The sequence below is a fragment of the Lagopus leucura genome, unplaced genomic scaffold, assembly GCF_019238085.1.
Source record: "Lagopus leucura isolate 7727_CA_CO unplaced genomic scaffold, USGS_WTPT01 Super-Scaffold_100002, whole genome shotgun sequence".
Lineage (NCBI taxonomy): Eukaryota > Metazoa > Chordata > Aves > Galliformes > Phasianidae > Lagopus > Lagopus leucura.
Window position 1 is genome coordinate 24,963,762 of NW_024962263.1, and position 14,972 is coordinate 24,978,733.

The 14,972-nt window shown below is 40.5% G+C and overlaps 1 protein-coding gene across 6 annotated transcripts in view; it reads right to left on the reverse strand.

Annotated features, from left to right (window-relative positions):
• Positions 1 to 14,972, reverse strand: part of COBL (cordon-bleu WH2 repeat protein) — a 150,729-nt gene that overhangs the window by 115,342 nt on the left and 20,415 nt on the right. Inside the window, exon 2 of one of the 6 annotated variants that reach the window (XM_042868795.1) lies at positions 6,478 to 6,573. The exons of the other annotated variants lie outside the window; for them this stretch is intronic. The gene's annotated coding sequence lies outside the window, so the exon portion shown is untranslated. The remainder of the gene's footprint in view (positions 1 to 6,477; positions 6,574 to 14,972) is intronic. 6 annotated transcript variants of the gene reach the window in all.

Here is a 14,972-nt window from a genome sequence, read left to right on the forward strand (position 1 = left end):
TTGTGAGGTTCCATCTGGAGCACTGCATCCTATTATCATGATTTTGTGATTTTTGGTTTTCGGTATTCCACATTGTAACATCATGTAATGACTGGGATTTAAACTGTTAATGCTCCAATTCCGGGTACCTGTCCCTGTACATCACAGAAGTAATGGGATCTGGCCCTTCCTGGTAGGGAAGTCTCTTACTGCCTTGCAGTGGGTGCAGTGGGTAATGGAGGGTGCTTTCCCAGCCATACCAAGATTTTCAGGTTCGACTCAGCCTCAGGAACTCTCTCTCTCCTATTTTATTTGATTTACTAGTCTCAATTTCAATTAGATTGTATTACGTTGCGTTATCTTGCATTCTGATATCATAGTTAATAAAATAAGTTTTCCTCCATAGATTGTTGTCGCTGCTGTTGGTTTTTTTTTGTTGTTTTTTTTTTTTTCCTTCCTTGAGCCTAGCTCCCACCTCCCTATCCCTTTTCCTTCCCATTTTGTGAGGCTGGGGGGGTGGAGGTGGCAGGGGCAGGGACCCACTGCCCCCCTGTCACAGGCATGGATTGATCAAGTTATTTCTGTGACACCTAGTCTGAAGCCCCCAGCACAACAGAGACGTGGAGGTGTTGGATCAGGTCCTGAGGAGGGATACAATGATGGTCAGAAGGCTGGAGCACCTTTTATGAGGAACGGCTGAGGGAGCTACACCTGTTCAACTTAGAGTAGAGAAGGCTTTGGGGAAACCTCCTTGTTGCCTTCCCTTACTTAAAGGGAAGAAAATTGACTTTTTACACAGATAGTAATGGGACAAAGGGGAATGGTTTTAAATTAAAAAGGGGAAATTTTGGTTAGAGACACTGGAACTGGTTGCCTTGAGAAGCTCTGGGTGCCCCACTGAGGCCAGGCTGGATGATGTTCTGGACAGCCTGATCTAGTGGCTGGCAACCCCTGCAACAGTAGCGGGGCTGGAACAAGATGACCTTTGAAGTCTATTCCCAACTAAGCAATTCTATAATGCTTTGTTTCTATGATACTTCAAACCATCAAGATACAGACAATAGGGCAGAAAGATCTCCTGCCTAGTGATCTAGCCTGCAGAGCACATACACTTCCACTTTTCATCACGTGCCGCAAAGCAAATCCAGATCACAGACCAACACAGAGACTCTCTATCACACTTACAGTATACAGTTCTCTCTGCCTAAGTATAATTTTTTCAGCTTCCAAACACAGCAATTCAGAAAAATTCTAATGCAACGCAAATGCAAAGGAAACACAAACACATTAGAAAAAAAATGCAGTCAAAAAGCCAAAAATAAAGCTGAAAATCAAAAACAAAAATGAAACAAATTCTACAAAGATGTAGAATAGAAACAAGCAAGGAAAGGGGATTATGATAATGCCCATAGCTACCACAGGAGTTCATCCAGATAGTGCTATGTCACAATCTAGAACTCCAATACATTTTGCCATCTGCAATATTTCAACTAACTAGACTACACTTATTGCTTGTTCTTTATTGGAGAAAGAAAAAACCAAACTTTCTCAACTTGATTCAGCCTGTCACAGGCAAGATATGCTGACTGATAATACGTGCAACGCAGATAGTTTATGCCTTTAAGTGTTTCACAAAAAGAAATAAATTATAGATCTAAAATATGTGACTCTTTATTTCCAGTATTACTGCACATTTCTTAATGTTTTATAATATTAGGAAAATATTATACTTGCTAAACAGCTCAGACTAAATTAACTAAATTATTAATTAACTGAATTATTCCCATGCTGATAAGCTCTGGAAAAGCTAAGGTTGCTCCTAATGCTTTATTTCCCCATATTTAAGAATTTTTTTTTTCTAAACACAGTCTTCACTTGGAATTCTCTGGCCATTATGGTATGTAATTGTTTTACACTTTCTTCTTTTCAAACATTTATCTGAATTTCATATTATTTTTAAAAGACCATTCCATTTTTAAGGAAGGCTCACACTGACAGATATGATGAAAATGGTTTCCTTGAGGGCATGATAAAGTCACCCAAAATAGACAAGAAAAAAATAATTTGTTTTTGGCAAGGAAATTAAAGTCATTTAATTATATTTTTGGTCTTCCATTAGATTCTACTGATGAGAAACCCTACAGCTTTATGTACTTTAAAAATAAAGTGTTAATGCCAGGAGGAAAAAAAAAAATTCCAAGAAATAAGATGAGTGAGAGCATTGTGGAGGAGGAAGCAGGGATTAAGTACATTGGCTATGCTTCCCTGAAGGTGAAGTTAAAGGAAAATAAAAATCCAGCTGAGATGACACACAGTTTAACAGAAGTAGTTCCTAGCATTGCAGCTCCAGTTTCAATCTTTTTGCAGGCTTAAGCAATAGAAATCAATCATTAAAATGTATAAAACGTGCTGTAGTTTTCTGGTCTCATACATGCAAGCAGAAGTGATTGTTCTGAATTTGCTCCCAGGGATGTATCCCCAGATCTGGCCCACTTCAGCAAGAGAATGAGGCGTACCTTCACCAGCAGAGCCTTGGCCACAGCACAAGTACTGCCTACTGCTCCTGCCATGGCTCAGCCTCCTGCACTGGTGCTGCTTCACTCAAACGGCAAGGACCAAGCGAGACCAAACTGTCAGTACACAGGTTGCTGTCCTCAAGTTTGTGGGACTTATAAATCCCCCATGCCTTTAATGAAGCACACCCTATCTTCTAGTAAAAGCCTGATCTTTCTCCCAGTCACAGGTGTGGCCCTTTGTACACCAGTAGAACAAAGCTCACCTATCACAGTCTCATGGCTGCTCAAAAAGTAATGGCTCCTACTTTATTATGTTGGCCCACAACACTAGAGGCAAATATTGGTGGTACGGCAATAGGGGTTGAACCTTCCTGCCAAAATTCCATTACATTTTGTTTCTGTTGGAGAGATGGCAGCAGAGGCAGTCTGATAAAATGTGTATGACATGAAGGTGCGTAAGAAGCAAAGGTATGTCACTGAATTCCTCCATGTGGAAAAAACAGCAGTGATACTGAATCTTTATGGAGACCAAATAGTGGATGTGAAAACAATGATGCGGTGGTGGTGGGTTTCAGCAGTGCTGACAGTGATGTGAAAGACAAGTCATGTTTCAGATAGCCACGCACAGCTGTCACACCACAAAATAAAGAGTGTCTCAATCAGCTCATCTGCACTGGTCAGTGGATGATATCAAGGAACTGTGTATGGAGCTGAAAACTGGCTTCAGATGCACTGAAGCCATGATGACCACGTTGAAATATCACAAAGTTTACACCAGCTGGGTCCCACAAAAGCTCAAACACAAACAGAAAGGACATCGTATGCAAGTTTGTCAGGACCTACTGAACCAATACAGTGCTGAAGGCAATGATTCCCTGGATCATATCGTTACTGGTAGTAACGCTGTAAGAGGATGGAAAGTACCATGATGATAGCAGGGTGGCAAATACATGTGCTCATCCTCATTTGCTGCAGCCAAAGTACAGCAGCCACAGATGCAGAAAAGAAAGGAAAGAGCTGCTTACCTTCGGAAGGCCTCAGGTACACAAGTATCTACAGCAAGAGACACCCTCACCACCCCCTGCCAATCCTTAAATAAGGTCTGGGAAGGAGTGGACCCTTGCTTAACCCTTTCCAGTCACTGCTTGCACATGTTTGTAACACCTACGAATCACAGATACACCAGGAAGCCTGACAGAGCTACCTGTATCATTTCCAAAAACAAAATAAAATACGTACACAAGCCCTAGTGAAAGCCTTTCAAAAGCAGCCAAATCCCAGCATCTGGGATGCCTGCTGCAGTAATGGAAACAGTGCTCTAATAAGCACTGCAAGATCTGGCCTAAAAGCTGTATCACAGGACTTTAGAGATACCGTCTGTCTTCGGTGTGTGCGGAAGATCATACTACAAGCTGGTGCCTTTGAGCTCAATTCCACCATCTTCATTCACACTTGTGAACAGGAGTGAAATGGGAGAGGAGCTAATGCTGGTATTTGCCTCATCTGTTGAAATACATCTTAAAGAAAAACAGAAGTCCTTCGTGGCTAAAGGCAAGAAAGCATTGAAAGTACTTATTCCAGACTTCTATGATCTAAACTACAGCATTATCACATACCTGTGTCTGAGATATACTGACAGGTTTAACTCTTTAGCTGGGATATGTGACCTGAACAGAAACAAAAGCAACACTAACCATTCATACTGGAGATTGAGTAACGATCTTTGCCTTCATAAAATAGAAAAATAGGCTACTAGGCCAGGATGGTAGAACTTTTTGTTTCACAGAGACATCTGCCAAAGGAAAAAAAAAAAGCTCAGATGAAGAAAAACGCGATAAGGGCAATACAAATGTAGGCTTTTGGATACAAAAGCTTAGCTTCCAGCATCTGAGCCAAAACTACACACCAGTCTCTGAGTGAAGAAAATCAAGGCTATGAGACTGCTCAAGTGATCTACAGCGAAACCAGCAAAAAACTGGTGCCGTGCATTCAGTGACCAACTCTCTAGTCCTGTTCTCACGATTATCTGTGTCTTCTTTCTCCACTACTCACACAGTCGCACTGTTTTTTGCCCACTTACCAACCACTGAACTATTAGTCAAATTTCATTCCAAGCAAGCAGACAAACAGAAAATAAAAATCAAGAAAATACTGAGGTAACCATCACATTGCTTACACTCGTCTGAAACACTACCAATTATCTTCAGCTATGACTAATGTGATACAAAGCAGCCTGATAAAAAATGGAAGAACAAAGAAGAAAAATAACTGCTATTTCTATGTTAATAATGCTTAAGCACAATGGCAACAATAAAAAGATAGAAAAACGAAAAATGCCTATATTAAGATCCCAAATAAGACGCATCCAAGATACCACTGCTTACACTTGCAGTGTATTACCCAAGCCTTGCTACAAAAAAATTCTATGCTTCCCTAGTGATCTGATATCTTCATTGGGCTCCTGTAAGGGTGCATGGTTTTGCAGGAAGAAGGCTACAATCATGCAGACAGCCACTGCATCGCGAGCTCCCTGCAGATGGTAACTGCTGTGGCTGAACTGAGAAAACCACAGCATTAAAATATCATCAGCTGGTAAGACAACTAGCGAGCTTTCTCAGCACTGTTCATGAAGATGTAGCCAGGTTCATGCTGGCTAACTGGATTCTTCCTCACGAGGCTCACCTGTGGGAATATGCTGGCAAGAAAACAAAGCCAAGAGCACTTCTAATTGGGCTGACATCAACACTGGCATTGTGTCCTCTGCACGTTCTGGGCAAACATGCATCCTGCCAACATGCTCTTTCTCCTACTGCCAGCTGGCTCTTTGCAAGGACACAATAATTCTCATCTTGTTGCCTGTGATTGGTGCCATAATGCATCCTGAGCTCTCTAGCAAAACTCTGAAGTCTGGAAATGTGATGTTTCATAGCTTTCATTAATGCTGAATAATTACAACAGTGTTCATCATGTTTATTAATAGCAAGCCAATGAAAAGCAGTGAAAAAGTAAGTTGATTCTAGACTGGTCAAAAACTACAAACACTGTTAGACAAACCAGAGGCACACCCAGAAATCCCCAGTTAAGGGGTGTCTTCCAAAGTTACCAGTACTTTACAGATTTCAGTGTGGTTGTCCTTTCTTAATCTTTTCTTATCACTAATTACTTTCAATACGGTCGTTTAAGTAAACAAATATAAAGGTTTATTGCCTAGCAACACTTATAAATTCTCCTGTGGCAATTAGCATAAATTTTGAGATACAACTACAATGTGTATTTGCAGGGAACTGATAATTAAAAAGAGTATACTAGACTGTATTCTTTGTGCTCAGAGTTTTACCTCACTACCATCTACTGAAAATTCCCCTCCTGAGCCTTGCAGACTATAGATTAGGACTCTGCTATAGAAAAATTTTTCTTTATTGTCTTTTCACAAGGTATATAGAAGAAGGGACAGAGAAACCAACAGCATGTATTTCACTACACATATATATGCACACTGTGAAACTTGACTGTATTTCCTGTGATAATTTATAGTTTTATGCATGTTTACAAGCTAGTGGGCATTTCAGTGAAAAAGTACCTGACATTGCTATGGAATAGCATTCCTACTGATGTTTTTTTCAATGAAGAACGCTCTTGAAAAATTGTTCATCTGATGTGCAGATGGGGAAGAATTATGTTCAAGGTAATTAACTGCCTAAATACATACATCTATGCAAAACATTAGTATATGAAACCAGGAGCCAAGAGATTGCTGTTTCTCCTTTAATGAGAATGCTCTAGAACCATGCTGCTGAAATTCACCTATTGCTGAGAACAGTTCATCTTTTCTGAAACAGACCCTACAAAAACACACCAGCAGCAGTAATGAGGGAGTTTAGCTATCCGCAGAATTAAACCAATAGTCTGTCTCTGTGGCCTCAATGCTCCCTGTCAGGTTTCCCTGCCCTTGAAGAAGTGCTTGTGATCTTGTCACACTGACCTTACATGAAATTTCTATGGGTGGGGAGGTTGCAGGATGCATCCATATCTGATGCCCACTGATCCTACGTACTCAACGTCCAGATCTGATGACACACTGGAGAGAAGCAGAGAGACAATTTGCTTACATTGCATTGCCCAGTGTGGAACATAAAAAACAAGAAACTGTCTCCTCTTGTTTAAAATTATTCTGTAAACCCCAATTCCGTAGGAAAAAAAAAAAAAAATCACTGAAGAAGTCAGAGCCAGAAGTACAGGGCTGACCAGTTTCTATCTATAGCCAGATCAAATGCCCTACAAGCTTGAACAGTATATTTCTGAGAGCCTGCACTCATATTCAGAAGAATAAAAAATACACATACTAATACATTCTTTCCTCCTTTAATCATCTTCTTAATTAGCATTTATAATTTGTTCTTAATTCACACCCTATCACACAGTAGGAAAATCACATGTATCAGTATATCAAAAAATGTTAATGAAGTATGTATGTAGTGTCAATGAGATAAAGAAATACCCAACTTCAACACAACAGTATTAACTGTGTTCTGACCCCATATTTATGGGGAGCCACCGTTGCTTTTACTAGGAAATCCCAGTGCTTCAAGTGGTAATTGTTTCCTGGTAATAATTTACTTAATAAAATTTCTTATTAAAAAAAAAAAAAAACAAGAAACAAAAAAAACCCCACAATAATTTTGCTTTCAGTTTTAAGATATTCTGTTACTACCAAGGATATAGGAATAAAGTATTTTTTAGTTTGAATTGAAGCCAGATTATTTTTATTAAAAGGAAACCATAACTTTTGTTATCGTTAAGTTTAAGTCAACTAAGTAAACCTAAATAAAACCTAACTGTAAAGTAACCAATCCTACTCCAACCTCATCTCCAGTGTAGAAGGCCTACACTAGTATGCAAACAGAAAGCCTGACTGAAAACAAGAAAACAACAACAAAGAAACCTGCAAATGCTAAGTTAACACAGATAAGAACACTAAGAACACCCAAGCTGAGAAGTAGGGCTCTGAAGTTTTATCTTGATTTATTGAGAACAGAAATGTTTTAACGCTTTTAAATGTCAGCAAAAATGATTTGTTCATTCAGACTCCATTTAAAATTCCTTTAATGTATCCTTTAGGCACATGCAGTACTTAATGGATTTTAAATCTAAAACCAAAAAAGGGACATAGTATCAACCTAAGCATTTAACAGTTTCATGAAGTGCAAACTGTGAAGTATCAATAAACTAAAAGACATGCCAACATATCCCTAGAGAATCAAATTAGAGGGGAAGGAGCCAAATACTCTTCATCACACACACTCAAATCAAATATTCGATCATACTGAATATTTTAGTGATGTGATGCACTGGCTCAGCACAAGACAGGCAAGAGTTTGGGCCGTTACGGACTCTGCAGTGCAAAACCAAGACCTTGAATCACCTCAGGACCAGACTGGAAGCCATGGAAACGTGCTACACATTGTAAATGAAAAACACTAGCAGGAGAGCAAAGGTACTTACCACTGAGGAGATTTAAATCCTACTCAGAGATAACCCAATGCAAACATGCCAAAGGCTGCTCTGCAAGTAGCGATGGGGCATCGCAGCAGTGACAGCAAGTTTGTACAGACATGCCTTAGCTAGACGCAAACACAACACAGCCTACAAAACCAATACAAGATTCAAGATACACTGGCTTACTTTACAACAAACATGAACTGCCATAGTCACATTAGAAACAGCACAAGCTATGCATATATCAAATGTATATCAACAAGTCTGATAGTTTAGAACTAGTCTTTTAACCAAGAGAAAGAGGATTTCCACTTCTGAAACATTGGATGACAGCTTCCAAGCACCCTCCAAGCAAGGTGATTAGAAAGCCTCTTGTCTTTACTGGCCAACAACTTCTCAAAGGCTCTTTACAAAGCTATTATGTTAGGCTTCTCTTTCCTTCTGCCAGTCAAACTGAAAAGAAAACATAATTCCGTATGAAAATCACGTTAAAATCTGGCAGCACATGACTCCACAAGAAACAGGGGTGCCTGTCCTGTCTTCTAGCTGCCATCTGTGAACGCTGGATGAAAACAGAAGAGGGAAAGGAGAGCCTACAGTTTCCTCCTCCACACACCTGAAAGGGAGAAATCTTGACCTCACTGAGGTCAATGGGAGTTTTGCAACTGACCCTGTAGACCCAAGCTCCCAGCCTGGCAGCAGCCAGTAGAGCTCAGTGAACCCTCTGCATCATACTTCCCAGCCTGGGTACAGCTGTGGAGCACCAGGACACGCCTAGCAGCAGAACAGCACCTGGGAGAAGCCTGGGGCACCAGGAGCAGCTGCACAGCACTGTCCTGGTCAGATCTGCAAAGGTACACTCATACATTCTCAGTAAATCTTATCAAAAACTGGAAGTACCATGCATAACAAGTATATCTAAAAATAATGTTAAATTTTAAAAAAGGGAAAATCTAAGAAAAAAAAGTTAATGAAAAATGCAAGCAAATCTATCATCATACATCACCACCTGGACTTTGTATCATTTCCGATTCTAAAATGGGAGACAGAGCTCAAGGAAATCTGAGGACGCAAGATCAAGTAGAAGCCACCTACTTTCACATCACAGCCTCTCTGGTCACCCCTCCGAAATAGGAAGGTCAGTGGCATAGTGATAATTGGTGAAATTACCAGTGTGGAGCCAGCACTGCCCAGGCCAGGGCCTGACAGCTGCTCACTTAACAGATGTTGGCACCGTTCTTCCCAACAAGAGACAAGAACGCTTGACTGCAAACAGACCCAGCATCCTCTCCAAAGTGAATCCTATGTGCAACTTATGGAGCAAACTTCCTCCAGAGAGGTCTCTTCTGCTGAACCTGATGCAAATGGCATTCAAACAAAACCGCAGGGCAGGAGAAACACTGGTGAATTCCAAAAAGTGAAAGGGATTCACCTTCCTAGCTGAGTCACAGGTTCTCCACGGTCAATACAGGAGAGCAGAAGGCAAGAAGGGAGCTGAAAGATTTAAAGACAGCATTTCAAGTTGACGAAAGTCAGACCTAATCCCTCAGCAAGCAACACAGAGCTCCGAGATATATGACAGACCCTACAGAAAAACGCTCCCTGTTATATGGGGGTTAAACTACAAAGCATGCCTAGTTTCCCCTCCTTCCCACATAAAACCTTTTTTTACAGCACTGTTTGAGTGTCTTTTTTGAAGTATAAGCCTAAGCAAAATCATGCATGAAAGCTCCTTCCTCCCTCCCATCTCCTTCATAGTACAAACAATTGCAAATAATTACTGTTTCATGTATATGAAATAAATTTTTTCATACCCTTACAAAATTCTACATTCAGAGGTTGATTTCTGCTGTAACAAGGTGGGGTTATTTATGTCACATCATTATAAGAACTCTGCTTCAATATCTTGATAGCCTGTCATCACAACAGACCATATCAAATCTTAAGCAAATGAGTTAACAGTCTGGTGGTACAGTACTGCTACATGGTTCCGGTACCCACAAAACTAAATGAAAACACTGCTACCATTCATTACACTAACCTACCTTTGTTTTCAGTGTCTTACCAGGACCCAGAGAAAACACTTCCGCTGGCTCCCCAGCAAACCTGGGTGTGCCGCAGTACCTGTGGCTAATTGCATGCACTCAGCATGAATCATTAACCCAACAGTGGGGCAGGAAGGCAAGGAATGACCAGCCCTCACCCCACTGCTCACTCATAAGTCTGATTCTGAGTCCTCTCAGATCTAAGGAGAGAGATGCTGGAGGCATCTGCAACCCATGAAGTCTCTTGGAGACAACACTGCCTATATCAAACCCTCACAGCAGGATGTACTGCGTATGACAGAGCAGTTGTTGTGCTAGGTCCATAAACATGGGAACAAAGTACAGTGAAGTTCTGCCCGGCCTATGTGTACCAAAACCTGCATCCCCTGCTATCAGACATCATATACCTTGGCTTTTGTATGAGGAAGCATATTCCTGGAAGCTCTTGACATACACCAACAGCATCAGCTTGACATAAGCAGCAACCTCAAGTGCACTGAACACACACAAATCAAAATACTACTTGCAAGCAGTCCTAACTCTGTCAGTGTACACTTACTAACGCATCAACCTTACTCCAACTGCAGCCACACAACTGTTAAAAGCAAAGTTTACCACAAGCTTCCTTGATTGCAGAATTAAGATCCAAAGAGATGGGGTAGGAGGAGAAAAGTGAGAATTATTTCATCTCTGTTGCTTCTCTCAAAACAAATAATGAATTAAAAGCTTAAATCTTTCACTGAATAGCTGGCATGTTGGCAATCATGGCAAATGACAGTCAAACGTATACAAATGGTGTCACATAACACGTCTAACCACTTATTTTTAAACTTGGAAGAGTCTGAACAATTGAAAATATCTGGGTTGGGCTTACAAAGTAATTCCACACACCCTTTCCACGTCCTTACAGCTGGCAGTTGCATATGGCACTAGAAAGAGATAAGAAAACTGAAACAAACAAAGGACTATACTCATGGTATTCATGAGAGAACAGTACATAGAATAATACCAGTTTTAACTTCTGCTGGAAAAAATTAAGGACTGGGAAGAACTCAGTATGTAATACCAATGTAAAGAATTGGTGCTAGCATAAAAATGCTTCAGAAAAATAAAATATTCTGACCTGTTAGTGGTCTCTCCTGTCAATTAGCAAACTTATCCACATCAACTTAGCCCAAGCAGACAAGAAGTAGGCTTTTAGATTTTAATTATGTATTTATGCATGAAAAGAGAAACTGTAACAATCCATAAACATCTTCACAATTGAAAGAAAACAAACAAACAAACAAAAAAAACCAACGTTAGCAGAAACCATACTCTGCCTTCATTTGTTTCTGCTTCAGCAAGACCAAACACGGCAGTGTATTTCCAAGTATTTTGCTACTCATTTTCCATATACAAATTATGGCTGTCAGAGGTGGGTATTCTAAAGGATGTGTACAGAGGCCTGCATGTCTAAGTGGAAAGGCGAGTCTTCCACCTGCCTGTCTGACAGGCAGCAGCCAGGCTGTGCTCAGGCTCATGACCTTCTACCATTCTCCAGGTGAAGTGACAGCAATGCAGGGCTGGGATAAGCAGTCTCTTCCTGCCGCTCCTTTCTCCTCACTCGTCTCCTCTTCGCCCTTCTCCCGCATTCCACTGTAGGTCCTCCTCTGCACACCACCAGTCCCTTCAGTGCTCCACCAGCTCCGCCAAAGAGCTTCTCTTGCTATGCCTGCCCCACTACTTTCCCATTGCTGCACACTTGCCATCTTTTACATAGAATGGGATCTTGCTGTCCCCTCTACAATATCCCTCCATAACCCAAAGCAGATCCCTCCACTTCTTTGAGCTCATCTACTTTCTACTTCTCCATCAATTCAAACATTAACCAAAGTGTTCAGACACTGTGGGAGCAGAAAGCTTAGCAAGCTGTAAACAGAGAAGACAATAAAAACAAGATTTCTTGATGATTCGTCTAGTGATCTACAATATGTAGCATGTGGGTTGAAATGACTCACAAGCAGACCAAGTGGCAGGCTATGTTTGAATAGGCATGTGCTAGATAATCCATTGCTACTATAGAAAAAATACAAACCAGTTGTAGCAGCTGAAGCCAGCATCAACAGTCACCACTAAAACCCACGTTTGTGCCAAGACCAAGAATGCTATGCAGTAAAAATAATGTGCATCTCTTACAGCCAGCTCACCTCCCAGGGAATCACCCAGTCCACCTTCATTCCATGCCAATGGTGCTATGCACTTTATGAAAGCACAGACAAGTCAGTTATAACTCCTTATTAGAATTACTTTTTGGTATCTTCATTACTGACATCGACAGTGGGGTCAAGTGCACCTCAACAAGTTTGCTTATGACACCAAGCTGTGGGGTGCAGTTGACATGACTGAGGGATGGGATGCCATCCAGAAAGACTCAGACAGGCTTTAGCACAGAGGCCAGGAGAACCTCGTGAGGTTCAAAAAATTCAAGTGCAAGGTCTTGTTCCTGGGTCAAGGCAACATCTACTACCAATACAAGCTGGAGAATGAAAGGATTGAGAGCAGCCCTGTTGAAACACCACCTACCTGGGGGTACCCATAGATGGGAAGCTGAACATGAGACAGTAATGTGCCCCCACAGCCCAGAAAGCCAATCATATCCTGGGCTGCATCAAAAGAAGCATGGGCAGCAGGGTGAGAAAGGTGATTCTGCTCCTTGGTGCGGCCTCACCTGGAGTACTGCACCCAGATGTGGTGTATTCTTTACAGGAGAGACATGGATCTGTTGGAGTGCATCCAGAAAAGAGCCATAACAATGATCCAAAGGACTGAACACCTCTCTACAAGGACAGGCTGAGAGAGCTGGGCCTCTGCTCAGCATGAAATCTCTGATTATTTCAAGGAAAACAAAACTCCATATCATTTTTGCCCTGATTTCTTCCTCTGACACTTAAATCTAGCACACCTGTGAAACAGAAGTGTTTTATTCCTAAGTGGCTGTTTGTGAATACCTTCAGACAAACTTCTGTTAAACTTTCAAAGCTAGCCTTCATTTAAACAAACTTCCAAAACTTTTCCTGAACACAGAAATAAAGCAACCCAAGCACCCAGTGAAATCAATTACACACAAAAAAAATTTCTAACAGTTGTTTCATAAAGCCAGCTAAAAAAAATGTTACTTCAGTGTCAAACACTAAACACTAACCCAACTTCCTCTTAAGGCATAAGGAAGTAGTGAAAGATCTGAATAATGGCAGACAGACTCAATATTCTAAACTGCAAAATACCATATCCTTATTTTTGTTTCAAGTTTTCCATTAGCTTGCTAGTGAACACAGGCCAGTAAAATAAGGATTATAAATATTTAAGATATTAACTTCTCACTCTGAAGAGTTGGTAGTAAAAGTTTTCAAAGCAATGAGCCAAATTCAGATACTCCTACTCAACCTGGGATCTTCAAACAACGCAGCTTTAAAAAAGCAACTCGTAAAATACAGTACTGTCACAATAATGCAACTGTATTCCTGCAGCCATGCTTACACCCTGCCACCCTTTCCAGGGAGTTAGAGCTGCTTGAACACCACTTTCTGAAGACAGATTCTGGGTTGTTTCCTATGGTCAGCAGTTCAAAAAGGCACACAAAATCTCGTCAAGTAATATGCTTCTATTTAAATGGCTCACACTTACAGCTTTGTTTCTATTTTCAGAGCCCTAAAACTTGTTATTGTTTCTCTTGGGAGGTATGAAAAGGAGAGGGAGAAAATAAAAAGGTGTTTATTTACATTGATACTGTGCATTTGTCTCTAGATGTTTGTAAGTATTCTTAATTCAAAAGTTTTTTTAGCACAGCTGTAAAATGAAAGCATGTCCAGAAGCAAAGCATGCCCAGGGAGGCAGACGTGTCTGTCAGGGAGCTCTGCTGGGTATCAGCAAGACCTCGGGTGTTGGAGCAAGGCAAAGCAAGCAGCACGAGCTGCAGTTCCCACACCCCACGGCATTCTGGCGCTTCAGATGTGACAGACACACACATATACTTCCACCTGCTGAATTCTGACTGCTCATGATGAAAAACAAGTATGGGAGCCAAAAGAGCCCCTTCCCTTTCATAAAACTATGCAAATTACGCCATCGCCAGAGAACTCACTCAAACCTCAAAAGGCAAGAAAGCATCTCAGCTACCTTGACTGGATAGAGACAAGAGAGTAAAAAAAAAAATAAAATAAATAAATAAATAAATAAAAAGCCAGAGAGTCCCATTTTGTAACAGCCTGTACAGAAATAACACTTATTTATAAGCCATTAATTGCCTGGGTATGTAAATCAGCATAGTCCATTAGGATAATTTAACCAGTCAAAGAATCATTGCTTTGGATCTCTTTAAGGCACATTCTATTACTGATCTTTATTTTTGAAAAAAAATTTCTGTGTCCCAAACTAAGCGTAGAATGTAAAGCTTTCATTTTTTTTTTTTTCCATATTTGAAAAAGAATTAATAGATTTTGTATAAAGGAAAATATGTCTAAGGCATGGAAATTTAAAAGTGATTCCAGTTGTCATTACAGTAACATAAATAGAACAGTTTAAAATGTAAATATAGAGTATCTATGAAGCATAGTTATAGTATTTAATAATTACTTTGAGAATGGGAAATCAGTGGTTTATTTTTCAATCATCATATCCAAATTGTACAGCAAGCCCAATATACAATGACAGCAGTGTTATCTTTCTCAAACCCAGGAGTCTAGGAGAGCATACTAATAGCACACGAATCACATCCTTGGGGCAGACAGCGTTAGCAGAAGGGAGGAGAATATGAAATATGTATTTGTGCAAAGTAGGATCCAGCTGGGAAACAAGTCATACAAAATATGTACCTTCTGAAAAACATTTACTAGTTAACATGATTTATTATTACTGGACCACTCATCCTCATCACGCTTTACTCTTATAAGCTCCC